The sequence below is a fragment of the Limulus polyphemus genome, unplaced genomic scaffold, assembly GCF_000517525.1.
Source record: "Limulus polyphemus unplaced genomic scaffold, Limulus_polyphemus-2.1.2 Scaffold1169, whole genome shotgun sequence".
In the NCBI taxonomy this organism is placed as follows: Eukaryota; Metazoa; Arthropoda; class Merostomata; order Xiphosura; family Limulidae; genus Limulus; species Limulus polyphemus.
In genome coordinates this window covers 113,066-118,124 of record NW_013666779.1, presented here as the reverse complement: position 1 = coordinate 118,124, position 5,059 = coordinate 113,066, and the positions used below count along the sequence as shown (strand labels likewise).

The 5,059-nt window shown below is 34.4% G+C and overlaps 1 long non-coding RNA gene across 2 annotated transcripts in view; it reads left to right on the top strand.

Moving 5' to 3' along the window:
* The window catches only part of LOC106462452, a 159,716-nt gene extending 155,800 nt beyond the window's left edge, over window positions 1-3,916 (top strand). For both annotated transcript variants that reach the window (XR_002611270.1, XR_002611272.1), the window contains one exon: window positions 2,705-3,916. This is a non-coding gene — a long non-coding RNA (uncharacterized LOC106462452). The remainder of the gene's footprint in view (window positions 1-2,704) is intronic.
* Window positions 3,917-5,059: the final 1,143 nt, after the last annotated feature.

Sequence of the window (5,059 nt, the reverse complement as noted above, 5' to 3'; positions counted from 1 at the left end):
ATAATAAACAAACAAACCTTTCAAGTATGTAAGTATGTTTTATCAGAGTATGACGACCGAACTCAGGCTATAGGGGTTTTGATCAAAGTTTTGGCCCTCTTTCATTATATATTATTACTGAAAATTGAGTTTCGATATCTGTAGTGGGCAGAGTACAGATAGCCAATTGTGCATTTTGTGCTTAACAACAAACAATCAGACCAAATGATCATTAAGAAATAATTTTCTAGATGTTTTAACAATAGTTGCAATAAATTGGTCTGATATTTAACTTACTGAAACCGAAGATCATCCGTTGTATGCTTGGAACTTTAGTAACACCACATCATTGCCTCGTAACAATGCACATCTTATTTACTTATTGTTATTAATACTGACATTTTAAAACACTTTTAAATGCAGGGTGATTAGAAAGAAGGTTTTGCAGTACCTCACAAACAGTATGGCACAGGAAAGTAAAATTGGCCATAATTGGGCTTGTCGATCGCAATGTACCTCATTCAAGCAACATGAAACTGACAAGTGTGAAGAGGTAAAGTAGTAAAATGTATTACACCAAATATTGCAATGCCAGGGCATCTCTCAAGGAATATCGTAAAGTGCATGATATCCACAGAGGGCTTTATTCCAGTTCTGCTGTGTAGAAGTTCTTCAAAAACATTTTGAGGAGACAGGTTGCACTTGTGATAAGTCAGGTACAGGCAGACCTCCGAAACTTGCTAAAACTATCACTAAGGTCAGCAGAACAATCCAGCACACGTGCAAATGGGTGCAGCAGTGCACGTAATGTCGCCCAGTGACTGGATTTTCCAATTTTCAGCTGTTCCTAAAGCCCTCTAGTCCACTTTGCGAATGTTTCCTTTCACACTTCACCCTTTCTCGAAATATGAATAGTAGGAACTGTATTTTTTATCTTGTGAGAAATTACTTCACATATAACATTTCCCACACACCTCCCTGGTGTTGAGGTCACAGTTTAATGTACTTTCACAGCTGACTTTGTTATTGGACCGTACATTTTTGAAGAACCAACTACGCATGGACTGCAAACCTTTACAGTAAATGCTGTTAGAGCGTCGGCGGTGAGGGGGTGGGGGGTATACATACAAGACTGTTCAGTTTAAGAGTTATTATTTAGTTTATTAATATTTAATGATTAGTTAGTTTTCATAGTAAGAGTGTTAAAAGTTGCTTATTTTAAAAGCGATAGTTATGACAAGTTTGGTTAAGTAACTCTGTATCAGTCATACATTGTGTATGCAGTTTAATTGTTGTACTAGGCTTTCGTAATATTGTTGACGTCATCTTAGTCGAAGCTTCTAATTTTTTCTCGTTGTGTGTAATATTGTTGTCACTCGAGGGCTCAAAAGATAGAAGTGGCCCAGGCCTTTATGAATCTCTGAGAGGGCCTGGTTCATGCTGCAGCACAAAATGTGATTGATTCCATAGTTTGCATGCAGGATGGTGCCCCTCCGTATATTGGTAACCATGTCAAACAAGTCTTGGGGACCACTTTTAGGACAGAATCGTTTCACGTTACTTTCTAGTGAATGGCCATCTCATTCGTCGGATCCGACGCCAACCAATTTCTGGTTGTGAGGATACCTGAAGTTTCGTGAGTACTGTGAGAAGCATCGTACAATTCTAGGGCTCAATGATGCAATACTCCGGTAAGCATAATGCACACTAGATGAGATACACGTTGTTGCTATAATATTCGTTGTCACAGGGATGCAATGCATTCTGAACGCTGGTGTACCACATGTAGAACAGTTACTGTGATTGATCAGACGTTAAGTCATAGTGGCGTCCCTAGTGGCAACATGTGAGAACTGTGGCAATTTCACTTTCTTACGCCATATTATTTGCGAGGTATGATGTGCTGAACTGCAAAACCTTTTTTATAACCATCTTGTAGATTTAAAACCTTGATAACATTGTTTACATATTTCTTAATATTTATGTTATGCTCATTTTTAAATAATATTGATTTGCAATAAATTCACATGTGTCATTCTTTAAATCTATTGTATGATGTTAATTTCAAAAGTCCTACGTTTGATAACTCTTTTATCAGATCTTTTGTTCTACTGGTTAAAGTTTAAAATAACATTTTGGGACGGGTGTCCTGTCCCAAAATGTTGCGAATAATAAAAACATATATTGATGATTTAGCATTTTATTGTTGTTTAATTATTTTCCTGTTTTTTTTATACTTTCATTTCACTGTACTACAGCGGTATACATTAAACACGTCTATTTATCCCTTGGAATTTGTTTGTGCTATAATTTGTTTTTCTTTTTTTGGATTTAGATTTAGTTGTAGCACAATGATCGATATGCGACTTATTTATGAATTGTTAGCTGCATAATCTAATATTAGGCCTAAAACATTAGGCTTAGTTAAGAACTGCATTGAATAGACAAATCAGTGAGGTTTAAATCACCGAGTCAAGTTGATTAAAACTGAAGAATGGGAACTAAACCTGGTAAACATTGTAAAGTTGACACTACAGTTCTAATGGAATAACTACTTGTAAAAATAATAAAAAATAAAGAAAACACAAGGTTTAATAATCGATTCAAAAAACAAAAGGAAAAACAAACAACAGTTACTAGAAACTGGGAATATAAAAGCTATAGATTTACCATATGTTTTAATGTGCTTGTTCATATACTCATTTTGATTTTTTTTTTGCTTTAGCCCTTTTGTTTGTTCAAGCCCTCAACGATGCTACACAAAAGAGCTGAAAACATCTGTGACGAAAACTCCATCAAAACTGAACGCCAACACATAATACAGCGTTTTAAACAGAACAGATTCCCTTCTAGTTACTTTACGAATAGCTTGAAGAATGGCAAAATACAAATTAATACAACAGTTAGAGAAAGAAAAAAAGTTCAATATTATTTTCCTCCCGTATGTGGGAAACCTAAATGATGAAATCAGACATGGAGCCAAAATAGTTCAACTCCGATGTCTACTGGAAATCTTACAGAACACTCAGACCTATCTTTTTCAAACTAAAGAAAGAACAACTGACGATAAACACAAAAGCGCCATTTATAAAATGCCATGCTCTTGTACACAGACTGGAAAAATTACAAACATGTTGACTCAAATATGTTGTGGAAAGGAAAAAATCAAATAATCCTTCTACATCAATACAATGAAACCATCGATAAACAGAGTCTCAGGCCTGTATATCAGCTGTTTTGTGGCTATCATTGGTCAAAACCTTACTCGTTCCACCAACTCCGTTACAAGAACCCCAACCAATCACGTCACATCCACTTCAATCCTCCGGGATATAATATAAATCCCAGTAAAACCCTGCAAGCTAACCTGAAAATGAAAGATGGGTGTCTTTCGAAACGTCTTTCTTTCCACCTGAGCTACTTTTATAGATTAATCCTCCAAGATTTTCTCTCTACTGTCATTCTAAACTAGGCCGTTTCCACCTCTTTTTTTTTTGTGCATCATAATCACGTTTAACCAGCAAAAGGCCTTCATAGTTGTTAATTAGAACTGTTAATTAAAACAGCTAAGCCCTACGAAGAGTGTTCACTCTAAATGTGGCGAAAATAGTTTCTTACAATTATACTTAACATAAGACTTTATTATTAGGCCTATTACATTTTTAAACACTACGTTCTTTACTTAGTCCCTTAGGGATTTTCAAGAATTAGAAAATTGTAAAATAATAGCATTCCAAACACTATAATTTTCATATCCATTGTCGATGACGCGTTTTGCTCAATCCAGAGCTCTTCAGGCCAGCTGGGATATAATAAATATTGTAGTGGTCGGTAAACTATTTATATAAGCCATTTGGTACAACAGTTGAAGAGTTCTGGATTGAGGTAAACGCATCATCGACAATGGATATGGCAAATATAGTGTGCGTGGAATATTATTATTATACACTCTTCTAATTCTTGAAAATCCCTAGGACTAGATTAAGAATGTTGTGTGTAAAAAAAAGGTTCTTTTTTTAAAGATGTATGTGTGGTCAATTATTATTATGTTCTTCGTTTATTATCACTACTTTTAAACGTCCTACTGTATTATACAAATGTTATACATTTTATGTTTGTGTGTTCTATTATTATTTCGGCATAACTTACTTTAATTCAAGTTCGATTGAGTTGTGTCAGATGTTAGAAACGTAATTACAGTAAATGAAACGATTCGAGTGTATTTTTGCTTTTTATTTTTTCTACAAGTAATTATATATGTTAGTATTATCGGAAAATTACTCTTCTAGTTCTAGTAAAAATAGAACTAGAAGTCAACTACATCGAAATATCGGCCTAATTTGTTGACACTGTGGCGATTTTGATAAATGATAATTCAATTGTATGATTTAGATAGTTAGTGTTCTGGTGCTTAGTATGATTACTTATCTTTTTTTAGATATATATATAAATTAAAATAATTCCATTCACCTTTCTTGTTCCTTAATTATTAAGTATAAGACAATATTTAAGACATTTAACGCCTACTGTGGTAAGTTGTTATTTCAAGTTAGCTTACTTCCATATGATTTAATGGAAAAATAAGGACTGCGATATTAACAAGTGAAAAAAGGCCGACAGTAAACTAAACATTGTTAGTTATGCATACCAACTATTTTCTTCTTCTTCTTTTGAGCTTACTGAATGCTAATCGAATTAATTCCGTTGTTATATTCCGCTCCATTCCGATTGTTTCATTTATCCCTCAATGCATCATTGTACCTTCAAGGTATTCAAACCAGAAACGCTAGGTGTCGCTATGAATTGTGGTGGACTTCGACAATAAATAAATGAACAAAGGAAGATCTATCGCCATTTTTGGAAAATTTTACCAATAGGTCAAATGGAGCATGTAATTAGCATAAATAATGTTTACATTACACACATATGTTTAATTTTTTTTTTGACAAATCTGTGCCCTTCAACAACGTGTTCCATTTTGTAAGCAAACAGTTCTGTCTACAGATCTGACTGGATCAGATGTGAATCAGATCGCAACGACGAGTACCGGCGTTAGTGAAGCAATCGATGAGCAATGGGT